This window comes from Camellia sinensis, chromosome 4, assembly GCF_055761805.1.
Source record: "Camellia sinensis isolate YWXY chromosome 4, ASM5576180v1, whole genome shotgun sequence".
In the NCBI taxonomy this organism is placed as follows: domain Eukaryota; kingdom Viridiplantae; phylum Streptophyta; class Magnoliopsida; order Ericales; family Theaceae; genus Camellia; species Camellia sinensis.
The window spans coordinates 120,775,670-120,801,147 of record NC_138964.1 but is presented as its reverse complement, the minus strand read 5'-3'; the positions used below and the strand labels follow the sequence as shown (position 1 = coordinate 120,801,147).

Below are 25,478 nucleotides of genomic sequence, written 5' to 3'. Positions count from 1 at the left end.
ATTAACAGCCCCCCTCAAACTCAAGGAGGATAGGAACTAACCAACTTGAGTTTGAAGAGAGTAACAAAACAGGAAAGTAAACTGATAAATAAAATAAAACAGGATAGGAGACACGGTATGATCGTGTCAGACCGATGTAGAAGACAGTTTATGGGGTCATGTCAGACCGTTGTAGAAGACAGTTTACGGGGTCATGTCGGACCGTTGTAGCAGACACTGTGTGGTCGTGTCAGACCGATGTAGCAGACAGTTTATGGGGTCATGTCGGACCGTTGTAGTAGACAGTTTACGGGGTCATGTCGGACCGTTGTAGCAGACACTGTGTGGTCGTGTCAGACCGATGTAGCAGACAGTTTATGAGGTCATGTCGAACCGGTTGAGAAGACAGTTTACGGGGTTATGTCGGACCGATGTAGCAAACAGTTTACGGGGTCATGTCGGACCGTTGTAGCAGACACTGTGTGGTCGTGTCAGACCGTTGTAGAAGACAGTTTATGGGGTCATGTCGGACCGGTTGAGAAGACAGTTTACGGGGTCATGTCGGACCGTTGTAGCAGGTTGTGGTGGTGTACCAAGGGGGCGACTTAGGGAGTGCGCCATGAGCGACTTATACATGATACTGTGTATAACCCCCCCTCAAACTCAAATAGGTGTGAAGATAGAAACCTATTTGAGGTTGAAACAAAGGGATTGATAAAGCTGACCGGTGTAGAAGACACTGTATGAGTGTGTATATAGGCTGCCCAAAAGATATACATGGATATAGATATCGAGCCCTCAAAAGGTGTGCCCAATCTTTCAAAAGGCGTGCCATCAAAAGGCGTGCCCAATTCATAAAAAGGTGTGCCGGACATTATGGCGAGGCGCGTGACTACCTTGGCTTGCGCGCCCGTTTTGTCGTCTGTTGGCAAGTGGCGCGCGATGCGCGGATCGGCCCTGGCTATTTAAACCAAGGGTGAGGCGGAGGCTGTGCAAACCAGTCTGAAACCTCTGAACTCTCGGAGAGCTTGTCTCTAAGAGCTGCAAATCTTGAAACACTCTGTAACCAACCCTGTCTGACAGTACCAATCGGTAATCGCTGCTTCTCTGAAACACTTAGCAACCCAAAAACATGGCCTCGTCTTCCCGTTCAGCTACCCAGAATATGGCCTCTTCGTCCCGTGGTCTGCTCACTCTCTTTCCCGACCTCAACGAGTCAACAAGAGAGATAACTGGTGCGGTGGCCAGTGAACCTCAACCAAGCGCCTCTGGTTTTGCGCCGTTAAACTTTCCGATGCGGTCGGTGGAGCAAAAAATGGCGGTGCAAACTGATATTGAGGCCAATCAGTATACTTTGAAGTCATGTGTGGAGACCATGACGGCGGTCACAAACCTGTCGCACCGACTGCAGAGTAGGACAAATGAGGTGCAGCAGTTAAACGCCCAACTGGCTTTGCTCCAGCGCATGTATAAGGATGCGCAAGCAGAGATAAGTGTGCTAAAGGCGGAAAATAAGGAGCTGAAGCGGAAGGCCACCGTTATGTTCCGATTTGGAGGGCCGCCATATGCTGCAGTGGAGGAGCAGGGAGTAGTGATCGTGCCCAGTGGAGTGGGAAACACGGAGGCAGCACCGTCAAGGGCCGTCCAGGACGAAGGCAAGAAGAAGAGACCGGCGGCAGAGTAGAGAAGAAAAATCCCGCCGGTGGATGTGGTGGTTGTGGTTTTGGGTGTTTGTTTGTTTGTTTGTTTGTTTTTTTTTTTTTTTTTTTTTGTTGTTGTTGTTGTGTAAAATTGTGATCGGGATTGATCCCCGGCATGAAAAAATGACAAGTGTGTGGAATGAAAATCGAGTGGGTTGTGAATGGATTTTTGTTTTTGTTTTTGTTTTTTTTTTTATTGTGAAAAGTAAGGGAATCGAATAAAAAAAATATGGTAATGGTGATGAAATGATAAGCATGGTGATGATGAATATATAATGATGAATAAAAATAATAAAGGAGGGAGTGGGGAACATGGCGAATCGAGAGCACCAATTAAGCTTTATAATAAAAAATAAAGTTTGGGCTTTGGATGGGTGTGATTAAAAAAAAAGAAAAGAAAGGAAGATTGGTATCCGTGTTGGTGAGAATAAAAAAAAATATATATATATATATATAAAAAGAAAATAAAAAGAAAGGTGGGTGGTGGAAACAATTATGGTGGGGGGACAAAAAGCGGCTAAGTTGGTGGGTTGGATGAAGAGAGAGAGAAGTATATGGATAAGCTTTTACAGGTTGTTCCACCCTCCACGGGTTTAGAAATAGAATATATGTATCAGAGAGAGAGAGGGACCACGGTTTGGGGTGTTGGATTGGTTGAAGGTTCGGCCTAAGAAGAACATGAAGCAGTCAAGGTGAGTGAGGCTGTAGGTGATGGTGGCTCGGTTGTGGAGTAGTTGGTGGTGCTGTTGGTGGTGCTGGGGATGCCGTGTGCGTGGGTGGCTGAGTGAGTATTGTGTGCTGTGTGTGTCTATGGAGAGAGAGACCCAGCTAGAGAGAGATGAGAGTGAGCCGTGTGTGTATGTGCTGGGTAGAGAACTTGGTGTCGAGAAGCTTGAGAATGCCGTCGCAGAGTATGAGGAACATGGCCCACAAATAGACATACATGAGAAAAGTGTTGCGATAGCAGGCTCCGGCGAAGCCCGCTAGAGAGATGACCATGATGGCCACGCCGATGATGATGATCGGCCACTGAAGGAACCGGAGGCTGTCGGTCGTGTTGGCTCGGGTGCTCAGCCATATGCCGCCGCCCAGGATGGGAATTGAGAGGAGGAAAGTTAGGAAGTTCAGTAGCCCGATCACGTGGTTACTATTCCTCATCTGAGAACTCAATTTTTTTTTTTTTTTTTTTTTTTTTTGAAATAAGGATTGAATGCTTTGATAGGTGGACTTTGATGAAGTCGTTGCGGGCCTTGGTGCGAGCTTGTTGAGTGGCTACGTTGGTGAAAGAGAGGTGGGCTCCCACGGCGAAGAGGGTGGCGCCGGCGACGGTTGCGGCCAGTTGAGTGTGTTTGATGTAGGTGACCAAGATGGATGATGGTGATGATGCTCTGATCTTGAAGGTGAATGTTGAATTGGGTTTAGTGGCAGCGGAGTCAAGGTATGTGTAGAGGTCCGACGGGCGGCTAAGGCGAGGCTGCCGCCCGCCGGTGAAGCAGAATGACTAGGTTCTTAACCTAGCTCTGATACCATATTAGAGTTGATGTATAAAGAGAGAAATACAGAGAGAATAATGTATGTATTATGATTGATATATGTTGATTGTGTATTGTATGTACATTATATAGGAGATGTGAAGTGGAGGTGGAGTGGTGTAGTGGAGTAGGTGAAGTAGAGTGTGTAGTGGAGTAGGTGAAGTGGAGGTGGAGTGGTGTAGTGGAGTAGGTGAAGTGGAGTGTGTAGTGGAGTAGGTTTAGGTGTACATTAACAATCACTAACAGGAAGTATGAAGTATTCCCCCCCCCCCGAAATTCCAGATATAATAAATGAATAAATAACATCGGCGGTTTGTTTCTCATTCCAGATTGAAGAAGATTATGAAAACAGTGAGCAACTGCTTGAGGAAGGGGACAGTGAGCATGAAATTGACAGTGAAGAAGTGTTTAGGATTGAAAGCAATGACCCTGGCAGGGGGCCAGTTCTTGGGATTGAAAGCAATGACCTTTAGAACAACGGTGATCAAGTGCTTAGGATAGAAAGCAACCACAATGAAAACAATAGTGATCAAATGCTCGAGATTGAAAGCAATTATCATGAGAATGGAGGAGACTGTGATACAACAATTGATCAAAATGGTGGAAAGGGTTATCATCCACCAGTTGTGGCGTTGGAGTTTGAGTCATATGATGATGCTTATAATTATTATAACTGCTATGCCAAGGAGCTGGGATTTGCCATCAGGGTCAAATCTTCATGGACAAAACGTAACAGCAAAGAGAAACGCGGTGCGGTACTCTGTTGTAATTGTGAGGGTTTCAAAACTATAAAAGAGGCAAGCACTCGAAGGAAGGAAAATAGAACTGGTTGTCTAGCAATGATGAGATTGAGGTTGGTGGAATCCAATAGGTGGAGAGTCGATGAAGTTAAGCTTGAACACAACCATTTATTCGATCCTGAAAGGGCTCAGAACTCCAAGTCACACAAGAAGATGGATGCTGGAGCCAAAAGAAAGTTGGAGCCATCTATTGACGTCGAAGTACGAACAATCAAGTTGTACGGAACCTCGGTTGTAGATATTGTAGGTTATGGTAGCTCGAGTGAAAGAGAAGTCAGTAACCATGTTGATGAGTCCAAGCGCTTGAAGCTCAAAAAAGGAGATGCACAAGTTATTCACAATTATTTTTGTCGTATGCAGCTAACAAATCCTCACATTTTCTTTGTGATGGATATCAACGATGAAGGCCATTTGAGGCACGTGTTTTGGATTGAACCTAGGTCTAGGGTTGCATAAGGGTATTTTGGTGATGTCGTTGCACTTGACACGACATGCTTGTCAAGCAAATATGAGGTTCCTCTTGTGTCTTTTGTCGGAGTAAATCACCATGGCCAGTCAATTTTGCTTGGTTGTGGTCTGCTTGCAAATGAAACCATCCTCACAGACCAGTGTAAGGCATTGCAAACTGCAATTGCAGAGATTTTTCCCAAGGGCTCGCCATCGTCTTTGTTTGTCACTTGTCATGCAAAGCATTCTCGAGAATTCGGGGCAACTACGGGAATCTGAAGAATTCCAGACCGTATTGGGTAGAATTGTTCACAACTCTGTCAAAGTAGATGAATTTGAAATAGCTTGGGAGGATATGATCCAGCGTTTTGGAATTAAGGATCACAATTGGCTTCAAACTTTATATGAAGATTGAGAGCGATGGGCTCCAGTTTACTCGAAAGAGGCAGTTTTCGCAGGAATGTTTGCTTCCCAACCAGGTGCGTTGACGAACCTATTTTTTGATGGGTATGTTCATAAAGAAACCTCTTTGAAAGAATTTTTTGACATTTATGAATTAGTTCTGCAAAAAAAGTATCAGAAGGAATCTCTAGATGATTTTGAGTCAAAAGAGTCGATCCCCATGTTAAAAACAAGATGCCCATTTGAATCACAGCTCTCAAAAGTGTATACAAAATAATTGTTCTTAAAGTTCCAAGAGGAAGTGGATATGATGGCTTCTTGTTTAAGCGTAACACAAATTCATGCCAATGGGCCGATCATCACGTACATGGTCAAAGAAAGGGAGGAAGATGGTAATCTAAGAGGGATAAAAAATTTCAAAGTTATGTATGATAAAGAGGGATTAGAAGTTTGCTGCAATTGTAGTTGCTTCAATTTCGAAGGTTATCTATGCCAGCATGCATTGTGTGTTCTTACTTACAATGGTGTCGAGGAAATCCCAGTACAGCACATTCTGCCACGATAGAGAACAGCAATGCTAGGTATCATGAAAAGTCTTTCATGAAAATGATCATGAAAGATTTGTGACCTTTGAGTTACACTTAGAATAAAGCACTACACAGTAATCAATCTATTATAAGGGTCACAAATCTTTCATGATCATTTTCATGAAAAAATTTTCATGATCCCTAACATTTCTCCGATGGAGAAAGGATGTGGAGCGCTTGTATGTACTTGATCTTCGATCCAATAGCATCAATATAAGTAATCCGGTTCAGTGGTATGATCACTTGTGTAAAAAAGCAGTACAAGTTGTTGAGGAAGGGATGAGATCTCAAGATCATTACATGGCTGCTTGGCAAGCATTCAAGGAGTCCTTGAATAAGGTTCGTCTAGTGGCAGATAAGCATGTGTAATTATAAGTTTCAGGTTCAAAATCTTTGTTCCTATGCCTTCAATTTTGTTCATATGTCTAGTGGCAGATAAGCAGAGTGACTGCTCAGCCTAAGGCAATGACATCAATTTTGGTTTTATGTATTTGTTTATTTTTGTTTAATTTCTATCCAGCCCTCATGGGGTTTTCTTACAATAATTCTATAGAACGAACCAACTACAAAACCTGTTAGAGAAAATATAGCTAGAGTAATATGAGTAAAGCGATCTTCAGGACTCTCCATCTAACGTGTATGGCATTTAATGACTAAAATATATATATATTTTTTTCAGTCAATTGTTTTTAACCAAAATAAATAATTAGTTTAGATTGAAAACAAATTAATAATTTAGAGTTTAAATTAATAAAATTTAATTTAGAATTTATAAAAAAATTTGGTTCACACATGATGGAATCTGAAAGATGTTACTAGTTTTTTTTTTTTTTTTTTGCAAAGAAAACGAGTATCAACTTGGGATATAGATTTTTTTTTTTTTTGGTTAAAAATAGAATGTTAGTATGTTAGGTTACAACTTAAAGAGGCCGTTACTGATTCATTAACTCGAACTCCAGACCTTCTACTCATTGTACCTTAAGGCACGATTATATGTCACTCGATCACAAGAATCTCGGTTAGAATATAGATTCATTAGGAATTTTTTATCATAAAATATTCAATGGGGAAGTTGAGAAGTTGATGAGAAATATGAGTAATTCTTACAAGAAACAAAACATTAATTAAATTAAATCCCAAACTAACACTAAATTTCTAATTATTTATTCTAAATCCATGATATATACATTATATATATATATACACACATATGCACATCATATATATATACATAAACAAAGCAAATCCATCCCAAACTAACACTAATTTTTTAATTATTTATTATAAATCCACGATATACACACTGTATATACATATGCATATCAAATATATAAACAGAGCAAATCCTGCTGATGCATTTCTTTTGTTTTGGTAAGAGATGGAATGAATTCCAAAGTCTTGCATTGAAATATCTTTGAGAACCGCAATTGTGGTTAGAAATTGAGTTTGAAACTGAAAAGGCAATAGTGACGGTGGTCAAGAAGGAAAGAAGGGTGGGCGGGGGTAGTTGGAGGCTGACGGCGGTGGTTGGAGAAGGAAGAATGGACTACAGCAGAGCCTGGAGAGGGAGATAGGTTGGCTGGAGGATGTGGAGAGAGCTTAGGTGTTAAGGTCATGGTTAGGATTTGGGTTGGTTAAGATGGAGATAGTTGGAGAAGGTGTGGGTAAAAATGTCTTTTTAATTTTCATTTTAGTTTAATTTTTTCTTTAAACACAAGCCCACTCTCAATTTTGGCCTTTTTAGTGCACATTTCGTCAATTTGGATACAAAACATAATCGTTGTATTTTAGTCTAAAATTGTATGGAAAATTTATGTCTATATTTAATCTATAAATACGTAAATTGCTCCAAACTTAATTCATAAGAGGATAAATTGAATTTTACCTTTTTACTTTATATCAGTGTTTGTATCCTAGATGGCAACAATTGATTGGGCCACATGGGATGGAATGAGAAAAAAGAAAGAAGAATTACACGCAGGTGGAAGAAAGAAAAAAAAAAAAAAAAAATCACCAACACATGGAGATGCAAGTGACACTTGCACCCCATATGCTTGTAATTTTTTTCTATCTTCTCTCTCTATATATAATTCCTCCGAGAAAGAACCAACTCGAGGGAGTTGGAGATAGAGCAGCCATCGAGATATTTAAAGGGAAACTATATGTAGGGAGGAGAAAAGAAAAAAATTACCAATACATGGGAGATGCAAGTGTATTTGTCGTGGGGTGGAAATGAAAGGCTATGAGGTGCAAGTGTCACTTGAACCTGCCATATGTTATTTTTTTTTTCTTCTCCAACCTACATGTAATTCTCCCATGTTTAAATGTCTATAAAAAGAATATTTTTATAATTTGTATGTAATATATAACATTTAAAAATTAAAGTTTGTTTTTATAATAGTAAAAAAAAAAAAGAACTCTTAAGTATATTTTATATTTTTAATAATTGTAAAAATACTTTATATTTTTAAAGTTTTTAAAAATAAACGCAATATAATTGTTTAGTTTTCAGTGAACTTTTTTTTTAATCTTTTCAAAAAATTTTAGATTTCAGATCCAACTTGACTAGACGAACCAAAAAATTCAAAAAAAAAAAATTTCAAAAAAAGACAAAAATAAGCAAAAAATAGTAGACCTTTTTTTTTTTTTAATACTTTTTGGGTTTTTCAAATTTTTTCATTTTTTTTTCACAATCTATCAAAAAAATTACTTTACACAAAAAGGACAGGAAAATAAAAAAAAATGACAAAATTTAATAAAAAAATCACTAAAAATAAAAAAAAAATTCAAAAAAAAATCACACCTTAAAAAATATAAATCAGTGAGAAATTTTATAAATATTAATAATTAAAATTATAAATTTTTTCATATATATATATATATATTTTTCCTGACTTTTTCTCGGGTGTAATTACCCCTAAAAAAGGGATTAATATTAAGAGTTTGGCAAGTGTTTGGGCTTGGTAGACCCGTTTTAATATATTTGAATCAAATTTATATTACAAAAAATAGATAATTATTCTTAAAATTATATTTATTGTTCATTTTTTAAAAATAAATATGATTCAAACAATAGTTGCCAATATTCAATTATTTTTATTTTTTTACATAAATATTTAAATAAACGAGTCTTAAAAAGTTGACAGTTTAAATCACCAAAATCGATCTCAAAATAAATTTACAAAATTCAAATACATTTTCAAATTGAAATGACAATTTGTATTTTTAAATTGAAATAATAATTTAAAAAAAGTCACCTAAATATCATAAGGGGCGGAGAGAGAAAGTCGACGGATATGAAGAAAGTCGGCAAAGAGAAAGAGTCAATGCTAGAGAGTTTCCCACGTTCTCAATTACCATGAGCACACGAGTCGGGGGGGGGGGGGGGGATTGGAAATTCTAATGCCAAAGTTAGAGAGATGAAATAAAGTAGTGATCGGAGGGAGAAAGATTTAATATTATAAATAGACGGAAAATGCACTGATGTAATGTATATTGTATATAATTTTATCATAAAATTGTATAAATTTTTATAAATTTATTTAAGTGATCTCATAAAAATATGTAAATTAAATATAAATTTACATAAATTCTTATGAATTTACGTAAATTTGTATTCAACTTATTTATTTTTATGAGATCATTTATGTAAATTTATAAAAATATATATAATTTTATGGTTGAATTACATACGGTGTGCATTGCACACTAGATAATTTTCCGAAGGAAAAGTAGACAAGTGAGCAGAGAGAAAATTCCAAAACTAAGTGAAAGAGATGTTTATATCTCAATTATGTGTATCTAAAAAATAAAAAATATATATTTGAAATATTAAAAAAATTCAATAAAAATAAAAAACACAAAAAATAAAAATAAAAAACTCAATTTTTTTGTGTAAGTTAAATAAAAAAAGATGATTGTTATTTCTCTTAAAATGACATGAACAAAATATCTGTATTATTTTAATATTTTATATGTATAAAGGTTAAGGGACAAATATGTTATTTTAATCTGAAAGGGTAAGTATAATTTTTCAAATGCAAATAGAGATCTGTATTAAATAGAAACCTCAGCAAATGTCAGTGTAATTTATCCAAAATAATATTAAAAAAAGAAATATATATATATATATATATATATATAATTGGTGTTACAACTCCTGATTTTACCTGTCTCAATTCCACTCTAATAACGTGGCTCATCCTTACGTGAAGTGAACATATTCTTACTCGTTGTCTCTCTTATTTTTAACCTCTCTGATTTTACATAATTGTGATAGAACTGAGGGAGCAAAATTGAGGATAAATCATTAGGTCCTATAAAGTACACAAGTGAGAGGAGAGAGAAAAAGTATTAAGGAGATGAAGTAAAATAGGACAAATTACGGCGGTAGTCTTTGTAGTTTAACTATTTTATCATTTTGGTCATTGTTGTTTTAATTTGATTAATTTTGCTCCTGAATTTTACAGATTGTGTCATATTAGTTCAATAAATAATGGCGGTTAATTTTGATGGACGAAAAATCAAATGATATGTTAATTTGCTCATTGTAGTTTACAAGATGTGTCAATTTAGTCCCTATTGTTTTGACATTCCTATAAACTATAGCGACCAAATTGACACATCCTGTAAATTAGAAGGACCAAATTGACACATCATTTGATTTTTTATCTATCAAACTTAACTGCCATTATTTATTGGACTAATATGACACAATCTGTAAAATTCAAGGGCAAAATTGATCAAATTGAAACGACGGGGACCAAAATGATAAAATGAGTAAATTATAGAGACCATTTGTATAATTTACCTTATAATAAATTATAGGGATCAAATTGAGCAGAGCTTCTCATATTCAGAGACTTTTTGAGGGAGAATTAATTGAGTTGTATTTTATCTTAAAAAAAAAAAAAAAGACCCCACAAAGAGGAGTTTCACTTGGATATGTCTCTTTCCCCCCAAAAAAAGACCCCAAAAATATCTTTATTTTTCTCACTTGGATATGTCTCTTTCTTTTGCCTTGATGACTTTCTTTCATCTCTCTCACTTACGTATTGTAATATATTTAAATGGGATAAAAACTACAAAGAGGGTTCAACCAACAAAATAGGAGAGTTCAAATACATATAATTGACTTGAACACATTAGCAAAATAATTCTATAAATAGTGGTGAGGACTCGAAATCCACACATGAGAAGTGAGAAAGTTCCTACGAGTAGAGGCAACAACAACTCCGATCGCCGACGGCTTGAACACCACACCGTTGGCTGAGATCTCGGTATCCTCTCCACTGTTGTCATCTGCTACTACTTCTGAGGATGAAGAAAGTGTTCTTCCCTCCAACAACGCAACGTCCGACCCCAATTCTTCTCCACCGCCACTGGCCATAGAGAACTCAGGAGGAGGAGGAGGAGGAGAAAGAGGCAACTTCAACATTGATGAAGCAGCTCAACCTCCTGAACCAAACATAAACATAAGAGTTCTGATAGGCTCCATGGTGGCACAAGCCACTTCAATAGCAGTAGCAGCAGCAGCATCAATTAATAAATATGGGTCCATTTGGAGATACTGTGAAGAAGGTTATAGTGAATATGGTTGTCAAACCATCTGTGAGCAACATAGGATCTGAAATAATCGATCACTTGTTTGTGCAACGCCAGAATTTCAATCGCAGAGTTGCCATTATGCTCTTCTTCTTTATGTTGCTCCTGCTTCTTCAATGTAAGATCATACATTAATCCCTTTTATTTTATTTTTTTTTCTGTATGGTATTTCCAATCCCTTTTTGTACGGGAAAGAAATAAACCTTCTCATATAATCCTGTTGATCAAGTCCACGCTCCTCCAAACGTCGTTGCTTTACTCCTTGAAAACACAAACGTGAGTTAGCCGGTGGGTGTGTGCCGGATACCTCTCCAATGCCTAAGTCAGCAAAATAGACAAATAGACAAAAAGCTCTGCGTATTTGGAAATCAAAGTTGTGTTACCTCTCCATAGGTGATGTTATGAGCTTTTATAGGTTCCGTGTGGCACAATCCTAGTATGACTCTTACTCCTCCATGTAGAATCCTTCTAGGAATCACATTCTTGAAAAATAATGCTTATCCCTCAACACCCCTCTCACTGCTTAAACCAAGTGAGATGGTTCTACCACGGTTGGATGTCCATACGACCGAGATAACATGGCCACGCTAAAGCCGCAGACTAGACCGAGCTCCAAATAGCTCAGTTCTTCCTTTTACTGCGCGTGTACCTCAGCTGACATTCCAACTGGGTTGTCCGAAACCGTACTATCCACAATGAGCTTGGACCGAGCTAACTAGTAGCAAGGTTCTAAGGAAAGCTCAACATACTTCGGCCCAACATAGTATGACCGAGCTAACTGCAATATGCCACGACCGAGCTAACTCTGCGTGTGGTGACCGAGCTACCTGTAAAGCTCTCATGGACCGAGCTTAACTCCGAAGCTCTCTCTGGACTGGGCTATCTCCAAGCCCTTTTTACTATGCCCACAACGGCACATTACCCAGCTCAGCCTAATTTACCTATAAATTATCCTCTCAATTGCACCTTAATTCCATCTGCGCAGCATGATAGGGATTACCCGTTTATCAGCCGAGCTAAAAAACTTGAGCCTTCCAACCGGGCTAAATAATAAAAAAACTTTAGCCTTCCAATCGGGCTAAAAAAACTTTTAGCCTTCCAACCGAGCTAAATTCATACTGAGCTCTGTCTGTCCGGTCAAAACGTCTCTTCAGTCGCTGTAACTGAATCGATTCTTATCCGATGGACACATGGCGAACTGTTATTGGCCCAATGCAGCTGTCAGCCGTCTTTGTACTCCGTAATTTTTGAACAGTCCCGCCTTTTTCCTTCCTTTTCACAAAACAAAACCTTTTGTTTTGAAACCCTTCATTTGCACTATTCATCCTCTCTCTCTCTCTTGCTTGAGCTTCTGCAACCCCATTTCTATACTGCACAAGCTCGTGTTCTTGTTGCCGTTGCTCTCATCTTCAGCCTCTTCAACTTGAACGGGTAAGTGGTTCGAATCCTCTTCGTTTTCGTTGTTTGCGGACTTGTTTTGCAACACATAACATGTTTTATTTGTATGTTTTTTCAAAGCATACTCCACTTTTGCTACAATATTTTTGGGAAAAACCATGTAGTAGAACCTCTGGTACTCCATGAATAACCTGAGAAACACTGATTTTGATCCAACATCATACTCCAACCGCACTAGGAAGTTATTTGTATTAGGTGCTATCCTAGCCATACCCAATAACTGAACTGAAACTTCACGTCACATTTGTAGTTTCCACAAGTTAGGGACCCTCCGCTTCTTTTAACCGGGCTATCGAACCGCACTGAGTTTACGCAATACCATGGTAGAAAACCTCAATCGCTGCCCAGGCTAAAACTTTGGGCTAAACCAACTCCCTTAGTTCAGACCGAGCTAAGATTGCTCCCCAATAGCTCTAACCACCGACCGAGCTAAAACTTGGGGCTGAACCAGCTCCTTTAGTTCAAACCGCACTAAGGGTGCTGCCCCAAAAACTTAACCGGGCTAAAAAGCCCCTTGCACAAACCAAGCTAAAAACTGATAGCGTTTTACGTAGCCGAGCTAGGACTTTAATTATCTTGCCCATGTTTTTTGTAGCACGGTCCAGCGATCTGTGCTTAACACCTTTATTTTTCACTTTGCAGACTTAGGTTGCCCAGGCACTCCTTTGAGCGCTCAACCGAGCTACTCAGCATCATACTTCGACCGAGCTAATATTGCTTAACTTATTTATAACTTAAACCACAAATGGGATAATATAGATTCTTAGTCAACTCACCAGGTGCCATGGTCGAATTCTGAGAGGATTATAACATCCCTGATGATGTCCATCTCATCTTAGCCAACCTGGACATCATACCATGGGGAAAACATGGCTTCGTTCCCTTTACCCTTCTGTCCATAGTAGAAACCGAACTAAGATTCCCTGTACAGCCTCTTCTCTGTGAATTCCTTAGGCAGACCAACCTTTGCCCAACCCAACTTTCCACCAATTCTTACCGTATAATAAATGGTATTGCCGAGCTAAACCGCCGGGCTGGCCTTAATCTCTGTTTAGCCGAGCTCTTCCATCAATATTCTATAGGCTCCACCGAAGATGGATGGGTCTATTATTTAAGAATAAGACGCCGGCGTGAAAAGATAATAAAGGATACCCCGGATAAAGACGTAAACGATGATGACTTCCTCTGGGTATCTGGAAATTTTGAGGACCAACAGGCCCAGATCCCTGGTGACAGAATAAATTGGAACAAGGATGTAGCCGGTAGAGTTACCTCGGCTTCATACTATGCCTTTCTTTACTTCGGTTTTCTCATCTTAAACCGCATTAACTGTTGTTTTCTTTTATGCAGATTTGAACTTCCTCAAGTCCCAATACACCTACCCAAACTTGAATATACTTCGCGCCGCCCTGCGATATCCAAACCGAAGTTGGACCGAGCTATTGGACTTTCAGCCGACCTACCGATATAGTGGCAAACAGAAGGCCAAGGTAACTGACTTCTTATTGGAAGCCTCTCCTGAACCGGACCCAAACTTGCCCCAAATCAAATTGATCCCTCTAACCGCTGAGCAAGAGATGGCCAAGAAACGAGCTGTGAGGGCCTTCCTGACCGAAACAAACCAGCTCGAGGTACCACCAGCCGGTCAGACTCAGGAGACCGTGATGGCACTTCCATTCCATCAACCCTCATCATCCTGTCCCAATAAGCGTGCTCGGACTTCCACAACCGAGCCACGCCTTGTTGATAAAGAAGAACCCATCCTTCCGCCAAGCCTTCCACCAAACCCTCAGCAGGAGCGTTCCGCCTTGTTGATGAAGAAGGCCCTTCGCTCGTCCACAAAATCCATGGTGCTGGTAAGTAGCTCACTTGCTTATCTTTCAAATTCTTATAACTTTCTGCTCGGTCGTACTTAAAAAGTTTCTTTCCATCCTTTTGTAGGCCATACAGAAGAACCATATTGCTCACAAGCGAGTGTTAGAACTTCGGAAAACAACAAGGCAGGCTATGGCCGAAGTAACTGAAAAAACCGCTGAGCTAGAAGAGGCCAGGAAGCAGCTAGCCGAGCTACGAACCGAGAATGGTCGTCTGACCGGTCTTGTTAGCTCGACTGAGGCGGACAAACAAAAGGCTGCAGCCGTGATAAAAGACAAATATTTACACGAGTTGGCCAAGCTTGAAGGGAAAAAGAATGTCGAAATAACCAAGCTTGAGAAGAAGCTGGAGGATGCGGAGAACCTCGGTTTCAAAGAGGGCGAAGCTTTGTACATCAAACAGTGCGAGGCTACGAAGGATCTATTCTTCAAATACGGGTGGAGGGGGGGTGTGGCGTAGCTCGGTCATGGACCTGAGACCGAGGTCTTCAATCCTCTTCCATATTTCATACCGAGCTCACTGGCGGAGTATGCTGCTACAGTCCAACAACAATTTCTGGAAGAGGAGGATGAGGATGAGGCTCCAGAAGACAACACTTAGCCCAGTAGCCAGTCTACCTCCCCCACTCTAGAGGTCTCCATCCCACCTTTGCCTGCTGATACGGTGCCTTCAACCGAGCCTAACCAAGGGGTGCTTGCCACAACCGAGCTACCCCTGGGTGAAGACCGGATTGTGCTTGATGTTGACTTAGATGATCTTTTTTCTTGATTCTGTACTTTTCTTCTTTTTTGCTTTTGGACAAAGAGTTGTAACCGGGCTGAGGCCCCTCTTATGTACTTGGTTTGAATTTTCAATGAAAGCTTCTTTTGTTTTTCAACTGTTATTTCGGTTTATTCTTATGTTTGCCTTTACTTTTCAAAAGTATTCTGAATGTAGTATGACATTTTCCAGCCGAGGTAAATATCTCGGTTTTAGCTTTGCAATCTGACTAGCAATACCTGCCAACCTCTTTAGCCTTGATCCTTATCTTGGCTAAAGAACAATAAATGTTGATTTTTCCAGCCAACCTCTTCAGCCTAGATTCTTATCTCGGCTGAAGAACAATAAGTGTTGGTTTTTTCAGCCAACCTCTTCAGCTTAGATCCTTATCTCGGCTGAAGAATAATAAGTGTTGGTTTTTTCAGCCAAGTTCTAAGTTGGTTATTCCTGCCAACCTAGAGTAAAGTGTTTGGTTATTCCAACCAAACGTCCTGCAGCCTAGATCCTTATCTTGGGCTTAGGAGGGGTGTTGATTTTTCCAGCCAACCTCTAAGTTAGTTTTTTCTGCCAACCTAGAGTAAAGTGTTTGGTTATTCCGACCAAATGTCCTGCAGCCTGGATCTTTATCCTGGGCTTAGGAGGGGTGTTGGTTTTTCCTGCCAACCTAGAGTAAAGTGTTTGGTTTATTCCGACCAAACGTCCTATAGCCTGGATCCTTATCTTGGGCTTAGGAGGGGTGTTTGGTTTTTCCGGCCAACTATGCTTTCAATGCCCCTAGCTCCCTAAAGCAAAATCTTTTACAAAGTGAAACAACTATGCTGAAAAGAAGCTACTTGTTTTATTGAGAAAGAAAAAAGAAAATTACAAATACTTAGGGAATGGCTTTGCTGTCCTTATCTTCCAAGTGGTATGCCCATTTTCCTGCTAATCCGACCACTTTGTAAGGTCCTTCCCAATTGGGCTCCAACTTGCCATCTCCGAGTACCACGATGTTTCCCATTACTTTGCGTAGTACCCAATCTCCAATCTTGAATTGCCTTGGGTGCACTGTCTTGTTATACTTTCTGGACAACTCTTGCTGGTATGAAGCAATGTGAACCAGTGCCCTTTCTCTTCGTTCTTCTACAAGGTCGAGCTCTAATGCTATGGCTTCTCTATTTAAGTCTGGATCAAAATTTTCGCTTCTGATGGTGGGGAGGCCAACTTCCAGTGGTATTACTGCTTCCATGCCATAGGCCAAGGAAAATGGTGTTTCGCCAGTTGACCGCCGTGGTGTGGTGCGGTAAGCCCATAAAACATGGGGGAGCTCCTCTGCCCACTTGCCTTTTGCTTTTTCTAACCTTTTTAGTCCATCCAAGACGACTTTGTTTGATGCTTCCGCCTGGCCATTCGCTTGGGGGTATGCTGGTGTAGAATTGTAGAACTCTATCTTGTACTCTTCACAAAAGCCTCTGAAAATTTTGCCGTCGAATTGAGTGCCGTTGTCATATATCAAAGCTTTCGGTATGCCAAACCGAGTGATGATATTTTGCCAGATGAACTTTTTTACATCTTTCTCTTTTATTGATGCTAGTGCTTCTGCCTCCACCCACTTTGTGAAGTAGTTTGTTGCTGCGAGAAAGAACTTTCTGTTGCCGGGTGCTGTTGGAAGTGGTCCGACTATGTCCAAGCCCCACATTACAAAGGGCCATGGACTAGTTAAAGGTAGGAGCTCTCTGGCTGGTTAATGTATTTGGTGTGTGAACTTCTGGCATTTCTCGCACTTCTTGACATACTTCTCTGAATCTGCTTACATGTATGGCCACTAATATCCTTGCGAAATGGCTCTGTAAGCTAATGATCTTCCTCCTTGGTGGCTTCCGCATACACCTTTGTGTATCTCGAACAAGAACGCTTCAACTTTGCTGGGATGGACACACTTTAGATAAGGTCCTGTAAAGGATTTCTTGTATAAGGCCATTGTTGGGGAGAGCCAAAATTGCTGCGACTTTGCTCTTATTTTGTTGGCCTCTTTCTTCTCTTCCGGTAGGACGCCGTCTTTTAAGAATGCTATGATGGGATCCATCCATGAAGGGCCTAGTTCGGCGCAACATACTTCTTCTACTTCAGGTTCTTCAATGCTTGGTCTTGGTAAGTAGTCAATCAGTAACGGATGTGGGACGGATGTATCTGCCATTGAAACAAAGCCTGCTAGTTCGTCCGCTCTACTGTTTTCTTCCTTTCCAATCTGTTCTATTCGCACTACTTCAAATTTTTTGATCTCTTTTCTGACTAATACTTGGTACTTAGCCATCCTGTCGTCCTTTGCCTCGTAGTCACCTAAAATTTGGTTTACCACCAGCTGTGAGTCACTGTAAACCATTAGCCCGATGGCCTTTATGTAGGATGCTGATTTTAGTCCTGCTAAAAATGCTTCATATTTTGCCTCGTTGTTTGATGTTGGGAAGCCAAGGTTGACTGCTTGTTCCACTACTAGGCCATCTGGTGAGATGAGGGCTATGCCGAGTCCTGCTTCGTGCCTGTTGGATGCTCCATCCACAAAGAGCTTCCACATCTCTCCTACGAATAACTTCCAGCAGGTAGAGGGATCGGATGATGCCTTGGGGTCCTGAGTGTTGCTGGTGTTTTTTGCAAAGTCCATACTTGCCTTTTGCCCCTCGCTATCTGATTGTACCAAGTCTTTATTTGTTGGTGAGTCTTGGCTTGGCATAGCATGGTTTGCTTCTTCCTCCCTTACTTTACTCTGGTCTGCCTTAAGGTCTGGTTGGGTATCCTGCACCAGGGGTTGCGTTATTCTGGCGTCAACTTCCAACCCTAGTTCGAATGTATCAGTCAGGTCAACTGGGCAGATATGATGACTTCCTGGGGTGAATTCTGCGACAAAGTCTGCCAAGACTTGGGTTTTTATCACGGTTCGGGGTTGGAACTTGATGTCGAACTATCCTAACTCGACTGCCCACTTCAAGACTCGTCCAGAAAAGTTCGCCCTCTCAAACAAAGCTTTTAATGGAAAAGCTGTGATGACGATTATTGTGTGGGCATGAAAGTAGTGCGACAATTTTCTTGAGGCCATCATCAAGGCTAAGGCCAATTTTTCCAATGGTAAGTACCTGGTTTCTGCGCCCAGCAATGTCTTGCTGACATAAAAGATGGGCAGATGTTGGATTCCTTCCTCTCGGACCAACACTGCGCTAATTGCGTGCTGTGAGACTGCCAAGTATAAAAATAGTTCTTCTCCAGGTATTGGGGTCACTAGCAGCAGTGGAGAAGACATGTATTCTTTCAAACTTTCTAGGGCACAGCCGCATTCTTCATCCCACTGAAACTTGGCCTTTAATGCTTGAAAGAATGGTCGACATCTGTCTGATGACCGACTTATGAACCGGTTTAGCGCGGCTGCCATACCGGTGAGATACTATACTTCTTTTACTAAGTTAGGCCTCTCTAGATCCTGGATTGCTTTGATTTGAGAAGGGTCTGCCTCTATGCCACGGTTGGTTACCAGGAAGCCTAGGAATTTGCCAGATCCTACGCCGAACGCACACTTAGATGCATTAAGGCGTAACTTGTGTTTCTTCAGGATCTGAAACATCTCACCTAGGTCCTTGAGATGGTCACTCTTGGCCTTGCTCTTGACCACCATGTCGTCGATGTAAGCCTCCATTGTTCTACCTAACAATGGTTCAAACATCTTGGTGACCATCCGTTGGAATGTTGCCCCTGCGTTCTTTAGGCCAAAGGGCATGACCTTGTAGCAGTACAGTCCTCTTGGCGTTGTAAAGGATGTGACCTCCTGGTCTGGTTCATACATAGCGATCTGATGGTAGCCTCTGTACGCATCGAGGAAACTAAGACGGTTGTGTCTTGCCGTCAGACCTACCAGTTGGTCTATCCGTGGAAGAGGAAAGCTATCTTTTGGGCACGCCTTGTTGACCGTTTTGTAGTCCACACAGACACGCCATTTTCCATTCTTCTTAGGCACTACCACTGTATTGGAGATCCATCTAGGGTAGTGCCCCTCTCTGATAACTCCTGCTTCTAGCAGGTTTTCTACTTTCTCTGCCATTATCTCGACATGGTGGAGTGCCGATCTGCGAGTGCGCTATATGATTGGTCTGGCAGTTGGGTGGACATTCAATTGGTGACAGATGAAGCTTGGGTCAATGCCAGGCATGTCATACGGCGTTCAGGCAAACACTTCAATGTTAGAGGTTAAAAACTCCATGGCCTCTATTCTTTCAATGCTGGACATAGATGAGCCAAGCAAAAAGAACTTATCCGAGTTCTTTTCATCTATTCTTACCTGTACCAAGTCTTCCACTGCCTTCTGTTTAGCGACTTTGCCAACATCCGCAAACAATTCATTATTTTCGGGCTCTTCTACCATCTGAACAAACCCCTTGGCAGCTCGACTGCCATTTACTGTGACAAAGCATTGTTTGGACATAATTTGGTCTCCATAGACCTCTTCAATTACTCCGGCTTCGTTGGGGAACCGCATGACTTGATGGTATGTTGACGCTACCGCTCTTATGGCGTGCAGCCATGTCCTTCCCAAGATTATGTTATAAGTGGAGGGCATTTTTAATACCCAGAATTCCACTTGTTTAGTCATGCTTCCAGCTCTAACTGGGAGGATTATCTTGCCGACTGGCCATTCTGGCATTGAGTTGAACCCGATTATGGGAGATACGGCGGGTGCCAAGTCTTTGTCCTTCAATTTCAACTGTTTGAAAGTTTCGTAGTACATTATCTCACATGAGCTTCCTTGGTCAATCAAAATTCGCCTGACGTCGTAATCCTTGATGCGGAGAGTGACGACCAGTGCATCGTTGTGAGGGCAATATATCATTTCCAAGTCCTTGTCTGAAAAAGACATGATGTTCGTGGCCTCTGTTTTCCCCTTTTTAATGGTAGGCTATGCACTTAATACCTCCCTTAAGTGCTCAGCCTTCTTTATCATGCCCCTGAGCTCACATACTCGCTCAGGCTCGAATACTCCATGTATTACGTTTATCACGCCTTGAGGTGGGGTGTCGTTCGGTGTTCTGTCTGGGTGGTCGTGGTTTTGGGGGACTGGCTGCGTCCCTTCTTCTATATACCAGTCCAGGTGATCAGCTACCACTAATTCCTTCAGATGTTGTCTCAACGATGTGCAGTTTTCAGTGCGGTGTCCTTTTTCCTTATGGAAGGTGCACCGAGATCTTTCATCGTAGTCCTTCTGTGCTTCTCCCAATTTAGTTGGCCATTTGACGAAAGGTTCATTGCCTATCTCACTGAGAATCCGGTAGATTGATTTCTTGAATACCGTGGTAATGGCAGTGCGGACTCTCAACCATTTTTTATCTCGGTCCTCTTCGTTGTCTCGCCTGCCTTGTCCATTCTTGTTTTGACGTTCTACCGTATTGACCTTCACTGTAGTCTTCTTGTCCGGTGTTGCTGTTGCACCAGATTTTGCCTTGGCACGGGCGCCATCTTCCTCCACCTGAATATGTTGGTGCACCCTCTCCATCAAGGCTTCCATTGTGAGGGGCGGAGTCATAGTAATCGAATCGCTTAATCTATTTCCGACTGGAAGTCCTCTTTTGTATTGTGCGATGCGCGAGATTGGTAGGGCAGTCCCCTATCTGGTTGAACGTCTCCTAGTAGCGACTATTGTAGGATCTCAATGTTTCTTTGTCGCCCATGTCAATGGAGAGTAGCTGATCAATTTCCACTGGCGTCTTGGTGTTCACTCTAAATCTTGTTACGAACGCCTCCGCTAATTGCGCCCAGGAGACTATGCTGCCTTTTGGTAGCCTTTCGAACCAGGTTAAACCTAGGTCTCCAAGGCTGGATTTGAACAGGATACACATCAAAGCTTCGTTCCGCCGGTATACTGCCATGACCTGGCGAAAGTGGCGTAGGTGCATGTAAGGGTCTGTCTTCCCTTCGTACGTGGTAAATTTAGGCTGGATGAAGCCTGAGGGTAATGGTGTGTTCTCAATCGCCGGAATGAACGGCGAGCTATCTAGTTTTGCCAATGCTTTATCTGTTGGTTTGTAGGCAAGGTGCGGTATTGGCATTCCAATCTCGACGCTTCCATGCGTCCGAGGAGCCAACCGCTGAAGGGCTGAAACTCTGTGCGGGTCGCGTGCCCTAACATCCTCCTTCTGTCGTGCCTTTTCTTCAAGCACTGTCTGTAAGTCGGACAATCTAGGCAACTCCGTTTTCCTGGATGATGTCTTGTGTGTATGTGAGGGCAGATAAGTACTTCCCTCAGTGTAAGATCTCAATGATTTCGTTCTCTCAGACCTGGAGTAACTAGTTCTGGAAGTCCTTGATTGAGTGTCGCCTGTCCTGAGGCTTTTACTCTCTGCTTGCGATGGCATCGTATGTCTACTACGATCTTCTGAGTGACGAGGAGGCGTATTGCCTTTGCGCCCCTCTCTTGTCGCCACCCATTTTCCCTTGATCTGGCGCTTCATGGCCTCCATGTCTGCCGCCATCTTCCTTATTAGTTCATCTTGCTCTTTTACGCGATCCTCCAGAGCTTGAGGGTCGATTCTTTGCCTTTGCCTTTCAGGACTTTGTGAGCGAGAGCGACGGGGGCTGTTGTTCCGCCTCCCCCTTGCATCCCTCCGGGGATTCTGTCGCTGGGGCTCTAAGTCCGCCATGGGAGGGATAGAGGGCAATCCTTCGCACCTCCCACCCCCCTCTGGGGTTTGTCCGTTGATGGCGGACTACAACAAATCTTCGTTGTGCGCCATTCAATTAGCGAGGGAAACTTGATCAAGAGGTTTTGTTCTTTGTCTGATATTCCCATAGACGACGCCAATTGTATGGGAAAGAAATAAACCTTCTCGTATAATCCTGTTGATCAAATCCACGCTCCTCCAAACATCGTCGCTTTACTCACTGAAAACACAAACGTGAGCTAGCCGGCGAGTGTGTGCCGGATACCTCTCCGATGCCTAAGTCAGCAAAATAGACAAATAGGCAAAAAGCTCTGCGTATTCGGGAATCAAAGTTGTGTTACCTCTCCATAGGTGATGTTATGAGCCTTTATAGGTTCCGTGTGGCACAATCCTAGTAGGACTCTTACTCCTCCATGTAGAATCCTCCTAGGAATCACATTCTTGAAAGATAATGCTTATCCCTCAACACCCCCCTCACTGCTTAAACCAAGTGAGATGGTTCTACCACGGTTGGATGTCCATACGACCGAGATAACATGGCCACACTAAAGCCGCAAACTAGACTGAGCTCCAAATAGCTCGGTTCTTTCTTTCACTGCGCATGTACCTCGGCTGACATTCCAATTGGGTTGTCCGAAACCGTGCTATCCACAATGAGCTTGGACTGAGCTAACCAGTAGCAAGGTTCTAAGGAAAGCTCAACATACTTCGCCCCAACATAGTATGACCGAGCTAACTGCAATATGCCACGACCGAGCTAACTCTGCGTGTGGTGACCGAGCTACCTGTAAAGCTCTCATGGACCGAGCTTAACTCCGAAGCTCTCTCTGGACCGGACTATCTCCAAGACCTTTTTACTGTGGCCCACAACGGCCCATTACCCAGCTCGACCTATTTTACCTATAAATTACCCTCTCACTTTATATATATATATATATATATTTTTTATTCACGATAATTAATATTCTAACTTTCATGCTATTTCAGGATTCTTATCAGCACCTTGAATGACTCTATTGGTTGTGATGGTAGGTATGTCATTCTGTTGGATGTAATTGTATTTGGTAGTGTAAAATTATGCAATGGTATTGAATCAAATACACCTACAGTATTTTAATTTAATTTTTATTAATTTAAATGGTAAGATGTATCGCTTTATGTTTAGACAATTAAACAAATGTGAATATAAATAGTGTGGAACAGTATTGTAAAATCATCAAATAACTTCTCATATTGATTAATGGTTATTTGATACTACTCATCTTATATGACATCGATTATGTCATTTCTTAAAAAATAGCAATAAATTGAAGAATCTCACTATTCAAAAAAAAAAAAAATTGAAAATCTTTGAAAGACAATCCTTAAATTCAAGCTAATGATGTGATAAGAAATTACATTTTAAATAAAAAAATAAATTTTAGACAACATATTTACTTTGCTCCTGTAACACTAAATAATAATTTCCCCTCTGGTATGTTCAAATTTTGGGTATTTTGTATTGGTCTGGGCTCCCCTCTAGTCCGTGATCGAATTAGAGGGTACTATTGGACCCTTGAGGGCTCACTACGAGTCCTGTTTCAATAATCCGAATCGTTCAATGTGTAGAACTCGTTCGAGTACTATATGCTTGTAAAAAATCACATTGATCGGATATCGATAACTATCTCATCAGAATAGATTTTTGTTAACCGTTTATTTTTTTACTGTCCATTTGTTTTTATACAAAACTAATTTGATCACATAGCTATCTATATCCGATTAATGTGATTTTGTACAGACATATAGTACTCAACGAGTTCAACACATTGAACGGTTCAGATTATCGAAACGGGGCCGATGGCCCCACATGCCCAATTGTACCCTCTAGTCCGATCATGGACCAGAAAGAAACCAGCTCCTTTTGTATTTTGAAATTACTAGTGGTAAAGACGTGTTATGTACGGGATGCGAAAAAATTAATAACATATTTTTATATAAAATAATATAGACAGGTTCGTATGCAAATTATTAAAACAAAAAATATTGAAATATACAATTTAAGTTTCATAATTTTACCACAATTTATGTATCAATTTTTAATTTGTCGAAAATTTAATCATGTAACTTTCAACCCTCTCACTAGAGTTGCAAATTAAGGTGAGTTCAACCCAAACAACTCGAGTCAAGCATGAAAATTTTCAAAGATTGGGCAACATAATTTTTAATTCGATAAAAATCTATATAGAAATTTAAAAAGTCAAAATAAATTTGAGTAGACTTGAGCAGAGATATCAAAAAACCTAAGAAACTGAAACAAAATTGTATATATAAATATATAAAATTATTTGCTAATTTATTTTTTAAATAATAAATAAAAAAATAAAAAATATTAATATTAATGAACAAACACAAAAATAATATGCTTAAGTTTTTCTAATAGAATATTTTTTTGAAAATGTTTAAAAAATAAACTTTTTAGAATGGAATCATCGAATAAGTTGATATTAAAAAAATTAATTTTTATAACGGCATAAATAATTTAGATATGATTTTTTAATTTAAAATTTACAATGAAATATTTAAATATAATAAAAATAATTTTTTTACAAATAAAAGTATCTAAATAAAAAAAAAAGAAAAAGAAAAGAAAGGGTAAGAAGAAAATTTAGAATAGTATTCTCATTTGATTTGAAAAAATTCAAGACGAACAATAAATTATCACTTATAACTATCATTTTTTTAATAAAAAAAGAAATTTCACGAACCATCACTTTTAATAGAAAATTAGCGTTTCTTTTTCTTCTTCTTTTTATTTTTTATTTTTTTTATCATAGGAAAAGTTACTTTTTAGCAATTTGGGCCAAAAATATTTTCATTTTCATTTTTTTAATTTTAATTTGTTTAATTGACAATTGAGATTTAAAAAAATAAAAATAAATAACAAGATCCACCATGTTTGGCAAGTCCTAAAAAAGTCATTTACTTTCTCAATATTTTTGTCTTTTGTTAAAAAAATTAAAAATTTTGTATTTAAAAAATTTATTATTCAAGTCCTTGTAATTAAAAAGGATATAAAGAATCTTATAAAATTTAAAACCAGAAAATAAAAAAAATAAAAATAAAAATAAAAATTTTAATAGCAATTAATGATTTGTAAATTATAAAAACTGCACTTACAGTAAAACATAAATACGTTATGTTATTATTGTTTTGCAATTATAACTTGTATTATGTTAGAGTTTAACCAATGATATATCAAATCATGTGTGTGAATTAACTTTTGGGAAAATCGGTCTAGGGTCCCTCTCCCACTTTTCGTAATAGAAGAGATCCACAAAATTATTTTTTGATGTCTAAGGTCCCTAAACATATATTAGAGAAATTTCAGTCCTTTATACTATCTTCATCATCTGACCCACCGCCACCCCAACAACCTGACTTTGAGTCCTCATCTCCCAACACTTCCCAAAGCTTTATCCAGTGGAGATTCCCACTCCCAAACTCACCCATCTCACACCACTCTCACCCACCACCACCACCATCGCCGCCGGAATCTGACCCATCACCACCCCAAACCCACCGCCATTCTTACCCACAACCACCGCCTCCAGAACTCTTCCACCTCGCCGAGCTCCAACTCACGTCAGACTCTGATTCTGACGGACTCAACGCCCTC

At 40.2% G+C, this 25,478-nt stretch overlaps 1 pseudogene; it reads left to right on the top strand.

Annotated features, from left to right (window-relative positions):
- The first annotated feature begins 3,553 nt into the window (after positions 1–3,553).
- Positions 3,554–5,816, top strand: LOC145824007 (protein FAR1-RELATED SEQUENCE 8 pseudogene; annotated as a pseudogene).
- The last annotated feature ends 19,662 nt before the right edge of the window (positions 5,817–25,478 follow it).